The sequence below is a fragment of the Heliangelus exortis genome, chromosome 3 (genome assembly GCF_036169615.1).
Source record: "Heliangelus exortis chromosome 3, bHelExo1.hap1, whole genome shotgun sequence".
Taxonomy (NCBI): domain Eukaryota; kingdom Metazoa; phylum Chordata; class Aves; order Apodiformes; family Trochilidae; genus Heliangelus; species Heliangelus exortis.
In genome coordinates, this window is record NC_092424.1 from 28,994,158 (window position 1) to 29,008,683 (window position 14,526).

At 36.7% G+C, this 14,526-nt stretch overlaps 1 protein-coding gene across 17 annotated transcripts in view; it reads left to right on the forward strand.

Moving 5' to 3' along the window:
* NRXN1 (neurexin 1) overlaps positions 1 to 14,526 on the forward strand; it is a 705,459-nt gene that overhangs the window by 62,050 nt on the left and 628,883 nt on the right. The window lies entirely within an intron of this gene.

The following is a 14,526-nucleotide window of genomic DNA, read 5'->3' on the forward strand; positions in this document are numbered from 1 at the left end:
TTACAGCAGTCTGTATAAATTTAAAATACCTCTCTTTTCTCAGTGGAGATTCATATAACCATATCCTCCATCAGAATCTTCACTTTCCCATTGCATACTCACACAACTCAATTTAGGTGAAAAAATTATTTACCCTATTTTAATAACCTTATTATCAGAAAACCTATCTAAATACGTGGGTACGTGGGCATTCAGAAGTAAAACATATGAAGATGACTTCCTCCCTCTGATAGTATCAACATTTTCTGTGTTGCTTTTATTTTATCTTATAAAATATGAGTATGGACAGGCAGCCTTGACCTAATATATAAATTGCAGCTTGGTGAAGCAACAAGTATACACTAGAGATGGCACTAAGCTCATTTAAACTACAGCATAAACCCAGATCTTGAAAGCATTGTGGTAACTTCCATTACACTAAAAGCTATTGATCAGAAATGCTTCCCAGGCAGAAAGAGGCAACTCATGAACTCATTGTGTTCCAATAATTCACTGTGAGATCTCAATGGGATGCTAAGTAGCAGTGCAGCCAATAAACCATGAAAATCAAGGAGCAATCCATGTCTTATCCAAGCTGTATAAATTCATGGAAGGATTTACATCCATTTGAGTGAGTTGCAAAGATGATCCCATTGTATGCCATAAGAATTATTTCTGCCCACTTTTTCCATTCAGCTTCTTTTTCACTAGACCTTTACTTGTTGTGATTATTTAAATTTTACACTTCTCATAAGGGTGCTTGTTACTGAAGATGGAAGAAGCATGTAATCTAGGGCATTACATTAAAAAATACGTCCTTTTTATGTATTTGACTGTAGAATTTGTTAGGATACATCTTTTACATATCCCTTAAATACATGCAAATATCATCGATACAAAATGTAATAAAGTGCTAGCAGCAAAGCTGTTGGAAAGTTATGCCAGTGCCCTAACCAGAAAGTGAGGTATTTTAAAACTTTGGCCCACTACTGAAAATGGTGATAACTCACTAATAATGCAGGCTGGATAAAAAACTATTATTGTCAATATTGAATGCTAAGAGTTACCTACAAAAAGATAAAAACACTTGAGACCTTGATATTCTAAAGTACTCCTGGAGACAAATGGATTTCGGGGGAGTGAGAGCTGGTTTGTTTTAATGGAAGTGAAATGATGTGGCTGTTCTACATGCATTACAAGCATGTTTGGGGAAAAGTGTTCTGAATTTCTTTCTTTTTCTAAAACATAAATGATTTACAAACATTAGATGTCCTTCATGACAGACACTTTTTGCATCTCTTAAAACAAGAAGGCCTTTGCTATAAGCTGTAAAAAACAGAATGACAAAACGGATTGAGCACTTTTTAAATTGCTATGTGAAAAGACTTTGCAAATGAAAATTATTTCGGTTGTGTTATTAGTGGATTTTGAACAGTTCTTATAATTTTCTTTCGAAACAAATTATAATCACAGAACAGCAATTCCTTCAAATATTTTCTTCATACAAAATAACATAGAATCATAAAATCACTAAGGCTGGACAAGACCTCTAAGATCATCAAGTCAACTGTCAACTCAACACCACCATGCAAACTAAACTAGGTTCTGAAGTACCACAAGTCACTCTCCAGGGAGAGTGACTCTACCACTTCCCTGGATGGTCTGTCCCAATGAAATTTTGGTAATGAAATTTTTCCTAATATCCAACCTGAACCTCCCCTGGTGCAACTTGAGACCATTTCTTCTCATCCTATCACTGGTTATGTGGGAAAAGGCACTGACCCCCACTTCACTTCAACCTCCTTTCAGGCAGTTGTAGAGAACACTAAGCTCTCTCCTCAGCTTCCTCTTCTCTAGGCTTAACAACCCCAATTCTCTCAGCTGCTTCTCATAATACACAAGCTCCGGACCCTTCACCACCTTTGTTGCTCTTCTCTGGACACATTCTAGCAATTCAATGTCCTTGTAGTGAGGGGCTCAAAACTGCACATAGTACTCAAGGTGTGGCCCCTCCAGTGCTGAGTTAAGGAGGACAATTACTTCTCTAGTCCTGATGGCCACACTCCTTCTGATGCAGGCCAGGATGCTTTTGGCCTTGTTGACCACCTGGGCACACTCCTGACTCATGTTCAGGCAGCTTTCAACCACTATCCCCAGGTCCTTCTCCATTGAGCAGCTCATCCAACCTCTCTTCCCCAAACCTGTTGTGTTGCCTTGGGTTCTTGTGACCAAAGGGGAGGACTCAGCATTTGGCCAGTTTTTAACCTAGTGAAGAATGCATCTGTCCATGCCATAAACCACCAGCTTCTCTTGGAGAACACTGTGAGAATCAGTGTCAAAGACTTTACTGAAGTCTGGGAAGACAACATCCACAGGCTTTCCCTCATCCACTGGGTGGGTCACTGGTCATAAAAGGAGATCAGGTTGGTCAAGCAGGACCTGCCTTTCATGAACCCATGCTGACTGGGCCTGATCCACTCATTGTCCTGCACCTGCTGTGTGAGGAACTCAAGAGGAACTGCTCCATAGTCTTCCCCAGTACCAAGGTCAGGCTGACAGGTTCCAGATATTGTTTATGATCCTTCTTGTAGATGTCACACTGAAAAGCCTCTGGTCACCTGGGACCTGACCTGATAACCAGGACTGCTGATAAATGATAGAGAGTGGCTTGGCAAGCTCTTCAAATCTCCCTCAATACTCTCAGGTGTATTCCATCCAACCCCATAGACTTGTGAGTGTCCAGGTGCCATAGCAGGTCATTAATTGGTTCCTCCTGTGGTTTGTACTGCTCTCTGTCCTTATCTTCCAGCTCAGGGGTCTGAATACCCTCAGCTATGGCTGGTCTAACTCATGTAGACACAGGCAAAAATGGCATTAAATACCTCAGCCTTTTGTTCATCCTTGGGGGTGATGTTTCCCCCCTGCATACAATAAAGGTTTGGTTCTCTTTTTTATGCTAATCTATTTGTAAAAATATTTTTTATTGTCATACATATAAAAAAATAAAAATCCTATTAGTTGATACCGCTTTTTCTACTTCATAAGCATCTTCATGTTCACTAGTCTTTGTTTTGTTGAATTTTAAGACTTTTCCTGAATTTCACTGTTACCTATTTCTGTCCCTTGGCCTCATATGGCATTTTGGATGAGTTCAGTTTTAGTATTTTTTTTCTCATCTTTGAGGAGTGCTTCTCTTTTCATATCTATAATAGTTGGACTAGGGTACCTAATTTTTTTTTCATTATTTTAGCTGTATTAAATAAATTTGAACACACTTTACATTGCATAAGGTATTATTATTACATGAATAAATGTGCATGTGCTTATGTAGTCTATGTATTCCGTATGTTCTTGTAAGTATTCCACCTAGTTCAGATATTAATTTATCTCAGGATATGGCTAGTTGCTCAGTTTATTTCTTTATTAAGAAAATGTCATTGAAAAAAAATATAAGAAATGTTTGTGGTTTATTTGGGAATTTTGTCAACTGAATTAGAGACATAGGTTATACGATATGTGATCATAATTATTATTCTGTGATTTGCCTAATGGTGTAAATACTCTGCCAGGGAGAAATTTTAATTATGGTTTAGATGCAGGGGTTTTTCCATTTAGGAAACCTCAGAATTATTTATCCTCATGGAGGAAGATGAATAAAAACCTATAAGCAGGTGATTTGTGTGCTAATTTTAATAATGGGCCAATAATTAAACAAGTTTTTCACTGGGATTTACTTTACCGAGAAGGATTTCCCTTGTTTGCTTAGTCCACTTACTCTTAAAATTTTGTTTTAATAACACAAGAAATATTATTTTATATCATGCTGAAGAAGTGATCTCAAAAAAATACTATGTAAGAAATAAGAAATACAGAAAACATTTTAATGGATATATTTTTTGTATTACTCAATAATATTTATGTCTCCTCAGATATTTTCTTCTTTAATTTTACATTTAGATCTTCTCATTAATTTTCTTCTAAACTTCTATTTGAGTCAGTCCATGAAAGTTCATTATAATATTCCTACTGTCCCCATAATATGAACTGCAGGGCAATACACTACAGAGACAAATTTTTGTGAGGAGCTATTATAGTTGGTTATACATATATATATATATACACACACACACATATATATATATATTATAGTTGGTTCTGGTAAACCCATAAATAGTTCTTCACTAAAGAATCCTATGCTGATCTTTGTCAGTCTATCCAATTTGCCACCTGTAGAAGAGCTGACAACAGAAATGGTTTACTAATTTTTTACTGACAGCACACTAACATTCTGATGTATCATGATAGATGATTTACAACACATCATAACTATACAAAAAAAGGCTTCACATGGCCAATACTGAAGGTAATGTAGGTATAGAAAAAAAAAAAAGACTAAAGGTGAGCATCAGAATATATATCCAAGTAATTTCTTTCAGAAAGGAACAAAGATAATAAGGAACATTTCAAGAAACGTCAAAGGTGACATTATAGTGAGCATTCTGTCTAAGTCCACCTGATCAGATAAAAGAAGTTGATGAGGCACTTTGCAGACAGATAGGAGGAGCTTCACATTCACAAGCCTTGGTCCTCATGGGGGACATCAACTGCTGTAATATCTGCTGGAGGGACAACACAGGAGGCTATAAGCAATCTGTGAATGCATTGATGATAATTTCCTCTCCCAAATTATAGCAATCAATGAGGAGGGATGGTCTGTTGGGCCTCATACACCAACAAGGAGGGGCTCACTGGGGATGTGAAGATCAAGGCAGCTTGGGCTTCAGGGACCATGATGAACTTAAGGATCTTGAGAGCATGGAGGAGGGTGAGAATAACGTTCACAACCCTTGCTTCAAGAGAGCAGACTTTTGCCTCTTGAAAGATCTGATCAGATCAGTCACATGGGATAAGGTCTTGAAGAGAAGAGGATCAAGAAAGCCAGTCAATATTATGGGGTACATCCACAACTACTAAAGGAGCTGTCAGATGTCATTGCCTTGCTAATCTTTGATCAATCATGGCAGCTGGGAGAAGCACTGGAAAAATGCCTGTCTCCAAGAACAGGAAGGAGGACCTGGGACTATAGGCCAGTCATACACACCAGGATCCTTGGAAACATGCTGGAGCAGCTAATCCTGTGAACCATTTCCAGGAACATTAAGAAGAAGAATATTATCAGTAGTTAGCATGGCTTCACTAAGAATCAGTCATATCAGACCAACTTCATAAACTCCTATGATGAATTGGCAGGCCTGGTAGATGAGAGCAGAGGACTGAATGATATCTATTTGGACTTCAGTAAGGCTCCTGTAAGATCCTTTTAGAGAAGGTGCTGATGTGCAGTCTATCTGAGCAGTCAGTGAGGTGGCTTGAAAACTGTCTGAACATCCAGGCCCCGAGGGTGAAGTGGCACAAAGTCTACTTGGAGGCCAGTGGCCAGCTCTGTACCCATGATCAATACTGGGTCTGATCCTGTTTAACATCTAGATTAATGATTTGCGTAATGGGGCAGTAAGAAAGAGAACCTTCAGGCTTGGGGGAATGGCTGATATACCAGAAGGTCATGCTACCATTGAGAAGAATGTGGACAGGATGGAGAAAAGGACTGACAGGAACCATATGAAGTTGAACAAGAAGTCCAGAGTTCTGCACCTGAGGAGGAACAACCTCATACACCCTGATATGCTGAAGAACACCCAACTTGAAAGCAGCTTTACAGAAAAGCATATAAGGGTCTTGGGTGATACAAGTTGACCATAAGTCAACAATATGCCCTTGAGGCAAAGGAGTCTAATGGTATCTTGGGCTGCATTAGGCAAAACATTGCCAGCGGATTGAAGGAGATGATACTTGCCCTCTACTCAGCACTAGTGGGGCCAGACCTGGAATACTCCGTCTAGTTTTCATCTCCTCAGTGCAAGAGAAACAGATACAAACTGGAAAGAGTCCAACCAAGGGCCATAAAGATGATGGGCTATCCTATGACAATCCCAGCTATGAGGGTCAGGACTGTTGAGGCTGGAACAGAGAAGACTCAGAGCAGGTCATGATAATGTATAAAAATCCCAGAAGGGAGGGTGCATAGAAGACAGAGCCAGGCTCTATTCAGTGGTGCCCAGTCACAGGACCAGAGGCAATGTGCATAAACTGAAACACAGGAGGTTGTGTCTGAACATCAGGAACATCTGAACATTGCTTTACTGTAAGGGTGACTAAACACTGGCAGAGCTTTCCCACAGGTTGTGGATTCTCCATCACTAGAGATATTCAGGAGCCTTTCAGGAGACACTGTCCTGGGCAATCAGTCAGCTCTAGGACACCCTGCTTGAGTGGGGAGGTTGGACCAGATAACCTATAGAGTTCTTTTCTACCCCAAATGCTCTGTGACTCTGTAATTCTGAGATACCATTAGGAAGAGAAGAACCAGATTTAGCTTAGAGTTAATTTAACAGACATGCCCACGTCTCATTATGTTTCATGAAACATCTACTACCACTAGAAATTTCAGTTATGCCATTCTGAGGTGGGAACAGTAATAGATGAAAATTTATGTAGCTAGCCATAATTTACAAGCAATCAGGGTTTTGCAGAAGCACATCAGATGCAGTATCTCCTTGTCTGGAGCCACCTTATTCACCTATTCTAAAATAGTGCCTGCAAGCTTTTTATATAATTTTGTGCATTATAGAAGTATATATTTTTTGCCCAAGAAAATAACTGTTTAACAAATTCAGATCAAAGTAATTAATAAAAACTTGTTTCCTGATTGCACAGAGTGCATATATTCTGTACACATAGGTCCTCAATCCAGGCATTCACTTGGCTAAAAAAAAAAATACTGTTGTTCTGTTTCTGTAAAGTCTATGGAGGAAATAAGAAATATGTAATTTATGACTTTAGCTAAGGATGACTATATTTTAAGTGAAGAAATTTTGATTCTTTTTAATTGTAAAATTTCTTGTAATTAGTTTCATTGTCATTATATGTAACTACTAATTAATCAGAAAAAAACATTCAGCATTAACACTGAAATTATTGCAGACTAATAAAGGAGAAAATTAAGTTCTTAAAAAAGTATAAAGATATGTATTTTGTTTACTCACAGTCTCAGCTGTGAATAAATTTCACTTTGATGTCAAATTAAACATTTGGTTACAGCATGCTGACTTCTAGAGTACAACTCCACTCACTTCAGAGGAATTTCCCCTTTAACTGATCAGGAAGGTTGCTCTGTACCACTCTAAAGATTTCCAAAAGCTCAGCTCAATTCACATCCATCAAATGAAGCTCAGTAATAGCCAAGCAGGTTTTATGGTGAGTAGCTAAAGAACCACACACACAAATATTTATGATATCGTGACTCTATTTTTTATTGTGCACAGTACATCTTCAGTGTTTTCAGCCATGTGTGTTATAGCCATAGCATCAGTGATAGCACAAAAACATTCCTCACTTTTGTATGAAGAAACCACGTGACTACAAAAAACTTTGCATGCAGTTCTCTTAATTTTGGTGTTGTACTGGTCCAAGAAGGCACAAACATCCAGCTACAGTCAGGGCCTGAGTCTGTATCACAGAGGGCCAGAATGTGCAATCATATGTTATCACCTTTCAGGAAGTATTATAAAAAATATATTAGGTCAGCTAATCCTATTGCATTAATGGGTCTAAGAGACCAGTTTTGCTGAAAGAATGGTTGGGCAGGGCTTTGATTTCTTCTGATCGTAATTGAGGGCCTATTTGTCTATACAATGCTCAATGCAACAAGGAATCATTTACTGGGCTAGTTCTACTCTAATGTACCCCAAAGCAAGCAGGAATAATTCTGAAAAATCTTTATTCCTCATTTCACAACTATTACTTAAGTTGTTTAAATAAGTTATACTGTGAATTTTCAACTTAAATTTCAACTTCTGAAGAACTGTTATTCTTAAAATAGAAATACCTGTGTCATCCTGCATCACTTTTGTAGAACATGATCTCTTCTTGCTGTTATTCCCTGCAAGTGAGAATAGTCAATTGTGTATGAAAAATTTTGATAGGAATATCCTGGAAATATATTTTCATGCCGTGTACCCAGCAGAGCTTAGCTGGAGAAAAGCCAAAAGTATAGTAATAGTACTAGGAAGCAAAGAGGAGTTAGGATAGGATGTACAGGCTGTGTAAAGCTGACTGCATACAGTCCTTAATTCTAGTTAAATCTATCCATTCTCTGATAGGAAATAAGACCTCCAGTGAGTACAAGGAAGATGTCCTTTGCACACTTTGTTTGCACACAAAACAGTGTGCAAACCCTAGAGATATTAAATGTAAATTGAATGTTTGCGATCCAGAGAAATAATCCGAAAGGCTAAATGGGAAAAGAGAAGTTCCTAGAGAATATCAGGTTACTGAATAAAAACCATAGATTTACATTGTATTTCATTTTCTGCTTATACATGGAAATTATAACAGTGGGGAGGGACTGTAGTTCTTCATTCATATGGAAATTACTCATTTCTCCTTGAATTCTCTAATATTATTAAATGCAACTAGTAATTAACTCTTTACTCCACCTTTGATTCCTGGTTGTGGTTGCTGCAGGTGGTGACACAGATGCAAGAACAATTGTCCCAGTGACCGATGCAATTTTCTTTAAATCATTGACATACTGCAAGCAGGTCTGAAGTTCAGTACAATTGGGACTAGCCAGACCTATTTTGGAGAAAAAGTATTACATTTACATGAGGTGGCAAAATAAGGCCAGAGTCAAATTCCTTGGGACTGTAATACAATTAAAAAGCAGTCATTTTTATATCTACATTGTCATCTCCCCTCTGAGTCAATCCAAGTTTATTTAGAAGTATGGTAAAGATTACTAAAAGAAGAAGAAAAGTAACTTTCTAAAAGTGTCATTTCTCGGAAGTGGTTGAGAAAAAGGAGATAATCACAAATGTGCTTATTTGTTAACTTCTGTGGCTCCTAGTTAGTAGAAGTGTATTCAGATGTGCATTATCTAAAATCTAAATATCTAAAAGTCTAATCATAGATTTATAGCATTAAATTAAAGCAATGTTGAATGATTTCATGTTTCATACATTTGTGATTATAAATGATAGAAAAGTGATAAAACTGCTTAGGTGTCAAATAGCAGGAAATTTTTTGCCTCAGAAAGAGTATAGATTTAATTATGTCTTGGTTTTGATTCTGAGAGTCTATCATAAAATATAATAGGTTGTAGAAGTAAATTGGGGATGGGGGTGTTTTTCCATTGGAAACAATAGTAATGATTTGTCTGAATGTTTGGGTTTTTCATCCACTGTATTTGAATTCTTCATGGGAAACCTTTCTCAGTGAGCTCTGAGCAAATTATGCAGACATTGGTTCTGAGAAAACAATTTATTTGAACAGGTTTGGCTTTAACAGTGTCAGAGCATTTGCTGCTGTTTATGCTTGTTTTCAGTTCTCATTTGACTGGAGAAAATTCACAGATTCATATAAGTTATGGCCTGAATATACTGCTATGAAGATATTAACCTTACCTCTGAAATGGCAAAAGGCAGAATGTCTTCCAGTGATTCCTATGATACATTCCAAAAGCAATTATTGATAAACAGTTTCTTTTAGAAAAAAATCTCTGTAAAGAGCTCAGGGAAGAATTTCCCAGTATTCCCAATGCTTATTTTATCTTCACTGAAAATTTTGATCTCTCAGTTTGGACTTTCCTGACTCTTCATCGCAGCATTTGTCTGGTTAAAAGGACTTACAGCTTTTTCCTGACAGTGATAGTTACAGATTGGGTTCAAGAAACCTCTTAATCCATCTTTGATATATTCAATAGATTGAGCATCTTAGACCTTTCATTGGAAGACATGGTTGCTCTTATCTTAGGTTTAATGCCATGAATGACTGTGGGAAATGCTTGTTTTGGTTTTGCTTTTTTTCTGAAACCTCTTTAGGTTTTCATTTCCTTTTAAATATAGGAGTACTGGAACTAAACACAGTAATGGTTTATGCCACAAAAAGTAACATCATTGTCTATTTCTGTTTGTTATTTCTTTCCCTGTGCATTCAGTAGTTTCACTGTGCTCCCCCAACCCTAACCCTGCTTGCTTAGTGGCTGCTTCACACTAAGAGTTCATTTAGAATAGCTTAACTTGTTATTATGATCTTGTTATTATTGCATTCTCAATGCACTGGGGATACATAGCATTGTCTAGAAAAGGTGGCCTCACCTAGAGTAAGTGCATAGATATTAGTAGAATTTACAGAATTTGGGCTGATGGCTTTGTCTTGTACCAAACTGAAAGAAATATCTAATTATGCCCTAATGATCCTCATTTGTCAGAAATCCTCATCCTCATTCTTGGTCAAGAGAGATCATCTGTGTTCCTGATGGTATTGCACTTTTCTCCTGAGTCTCATACTAGGAAAGAAGGGATCTTCATAGAGATGTAGATAGAAAATGGAGCTATAAAAGAATAAAATTCTTGTTATTCTGAAATGTCTCCCTTCCACCAAAAAAATTTGTTATATACATATATATATAAATTTGTTGTATTTCTACTCACTGGACTGGAAAGTACTTTGAATGAGTCTACTCAAAGCTGTGTGGAGTCTCTAAGATGCTATACATTGACTTCAGACCTCATGAAGCTATGTGAAAATGTAGGAATTCCTGGGCTCTCCTTCCTAGATTTCAATGGATTTGCAGATTTTGTGCATGAGTAATAAATTTTGTTCCATGAGGCCTAGGTGTAGGAAATGCTGCTTACCTATTTACTTAATGTTCATGCAGAAGGCTGCAACAAAATCAGAGTTCAAATATCTTCATAATACATTTCTAACTATTCATAATTACAGTCAATAACTACAAATAATATTTACAATGGTTTTCAAAAGTACATTTGTAAAAATTGCAAATAATCCTGATTTTTCAGATACACAGCATTGAGAAGACCATTGCTAATAGCCACAGATTTTCAGTGTATTGCTTTAGCTGATCATTATTGAGACTATGACTGTTCATACTTTTTAAGATACTTAATGTATAATTCATGGTTTCCTATCCTTTTCAAAATTTTCTTTTGAATCATGTGTTAAATAAAACAGTTTTTCTAACAATTGGAGAAACTGAAGGGACAGACTTAAGTTACACTGTCCAGGAGGTGCTAGGTACAGTCCCACAGAAAAAGCTATTTCTTGAAGTTACGTTTTTCATACAGCATTTTTAGTAGATAAATTTATAGTAAACTATGCCTATTCATTATTCTTTGGGAAAATAAACTTAAAATAGTATATCTTAAACTTCTTGTTGTTTTTATTGCAAGACACCTGCATAAAAATAAGCTTTATTTCAAGCTACTTCCCCTCTATTCATAAGACTGAATAACTTACAAATTTCATACACTGTGTCTGTGATTTATTATACTCCTTATAATACTCTATTATTTCCAGATTTTTTTTTCTACTCTATTTTGTTGAGTAAAAAAAAACTTGTAAAAATGCCACTTCTAATATGCTATTTCTTATTATGTTATTATTACATTATTTCTAGAATGCTATTGCTGTACTGTTTCATGTGTTTATCATAAAAATGCTGTTTTTATATAATAGGAAAAATGTTGTGCTCTGTGTGTAGCTAAGGTGTAATAGCAGAACCACAAAGCATATGAGCAATCACTTATCTTTTTTCAAAAATGCAAGGTTTCCAGGAAGCATCACCAAGTATTAAAATGAAAGTTGAATTAATAAAAATATCCTTTAAAGATATAATTCCCATTTTAATATCACTGAATCATAGTAATATAATAAAATAATTAGAATTGCTTGGGCTTATGGAGCAGATTCTGCTCTTAGCTCAGTAGGGATAGCCTGACAGAATTAATCTGAAGATAATAAGCCAGATTCACAGCCTGTGTAAGTTGTGTAATTCTATGGATTTCAACTGTTTCTTGCCAGATTTATATCAAGTGAATATTTGGCTTAGTATGTGCAGTCAACAGTAGTGCTGAGAACAGAATTTGAGCAAGGGAATTAGGCTGTAAACACAGAAATTAGCTGTGTAATTTAGTATTGTTGGTGGCGTAAGGTCTAGAAAATAAACATTTGCAGTGGATCAAGACTTGTCTAATTCTTCAAATCAGTACATCAGTACAACATGAAAAGAGAGGACTTTTCACATGTTCTATCAGAGTGATTTCATCTTTCTGACCAATTTTCAGGTTGCTAGTGGAGGCTGCAAGGCTTTTCTGATGACAGTCCCTTTTAGCCCCTTGTCTTGTACCTGGGGTGTGCTTTTATCAAAATCATTGATATGATCTGCTGGTGCAGAAAAGGCTAAGAGCTGTTCTGTGCCAATGCCTACAGCAAGTAAAAGATGGCATTTTGGGTCTAGAAAGCCTGTTGTTTCCACTGATGCCAACAGCTATCCAGAGTGAATGGATATAAACGGGGGTAAATGGGTGGCTAAGTCATCAGCAATGACAGGAATGTGTAATATGGCTCTACTTTCCTCCACGTCCCTAACTTTTACACCAGTGCAAATGTAATGACATAAATACAGTTACTCCTGATTTAAATTACAAAAATTTTGTACCCCCCAAACTGCAAAGTTGGGATGTTGATAGTATGCGTGGCTTTCAAAGAGTTGTTGGTTTTTTGTTGTTGGTTTGGTTTGGTTTTTATTTGGTTGGGTTGGTTTTGCTTGTTTGATTTTGGTTTTGGTTTTTGTTTTAAGAGTGGCTGTAGTAATCAAAATTAATAAAAAGCCGAATTACAAATTGGGTCGTTTGGCTTTTTAGTCTCTGCTTAGAAGAACAGGCCATTCCAAGATAATGGGAATTGGGAAAGTCAGGCAAATCGGTAATGATATGGAAATATATCAGTTATTACTAAAAAACACCTTAAGTAAATAATAGTGTTCAAGGCTAATCTAACATAAAACCCAGAAAAGACTTACCAACCACTGCTAAGAATAGGGCCCATGATATAAAACAAAATATGATAAATCCTGTAACCAGATGAGCTTAAGCTTCTGCCAGTGCCTGTAAAATAATTTTCATAACTTTCCTTTTGACTTTGACATCATGAGGAACAGAACTGGCCTTTTAGCAAGATCATATGGTGGGTTTTGGTAATAACATTATGCTAAATGTGGCCACCAAAATGTTGTCATTGCAGTACTGGTATTGCAGCATACCACCACAGCAGTAACCAGGGCTAGATGAAGGAACTTGAAGATATGCTGAAATAACTAATTTATTTTTCATTAAACTTGTGGGGCTTTATACTTCAAGAAAGGAAATCATTATATGCAGTTAAAGGAAGAAGGCTCTTCCAAAAAAGTTTAGTTATAAATAGCTCTTTCCAATAGCCGAAATATCACTGTACTTTACACTGTGTATAGAACATAGTATCAACAGACTTATTACTTTTCATAATTTTTTTTTTTCTTTTCAGACTCTTACTTTCCTAAACTCATGAAACTGTATGTACCCTTTGCATTTTCATATCAAACTAAAATTTCAGACAGTGATATTTTGGAAGTCTAAATTTAGGATGTGTGTGTGGACAAGGTGACTTACAATATCTGAAGCCAAATAACTTTATCAGTTCTGACCTGTGAGTATTACAGCTAAGAAATGAGAGACTAAAACCCTTATATTCATAATTTATAGTAATTATTGTTTTCAAAGTGGTAAACTTTTCAATTTATTGGAATACTGCCTACTATAAGATTTTTCAGTGTTTAGTGGCATTGACATAAAAGCTTTTCATTATGAAAAGTTACACATTCTAGGAGGATATTGCTATGCTTAAGAGATATCGTTGAGCTCAGTTCTGTGTCACTCATTTTATTGACTCCTGCTTTAAAATATATCCAAATTAGCTTAGTTCATATTTTTAACTGTTGCATGAAAAGGTGTGTCCCATAGGAAGACTCCATAAGAAATGACCTGCATTGACAAAACTGGGCTTCCATTTGCAATTACTTCTGAATGCTCCTTCCCCAGCACATGTTGGTGGAGACAAACTGCCAGAAGTGATCTCCCAGGCAGTCAGACTGATGTGTTGTCACCCTTCCCTGTTTCTTATTTTGGTTTTGTACAGTCCACGTCGTTGACATCTGTCTTGTTTTTCCTTTGTTATTTTACCTTTCCCATTTTCTCTCTCACCTGAAATATCTTTGTTCTCTCTCCAGTCCTCTCCTCAGTCAAAATTAAAATGGGCAACAGAGCCATTCTCCCTCAAAAACACCTACCCAGTGGAGGTACTGAGGGATGCAAAGACTATCAAGTACTAAGACACAGCCTATTTCTTAATTTAAATTCTGTCCACCTCATTAGCTGAGGCTTGATTTCTATTTCCCTTTTGCTCCTTAGGCTTTGGGGGAACCCAAATCTCTCTTGTGCACCGTATTGGTGTTAGGCTGTGGATAAAAGGCCAGATCATTGTTTACTGATAGTAGCCTGTACTTAGGGAAAATGCCCTTTGATCTAATCTAGGGGCAGAACCCATGCCTGAAATTTACGTGGCCTTTGCAAGCTGTACAAGGGAGAGTTGATT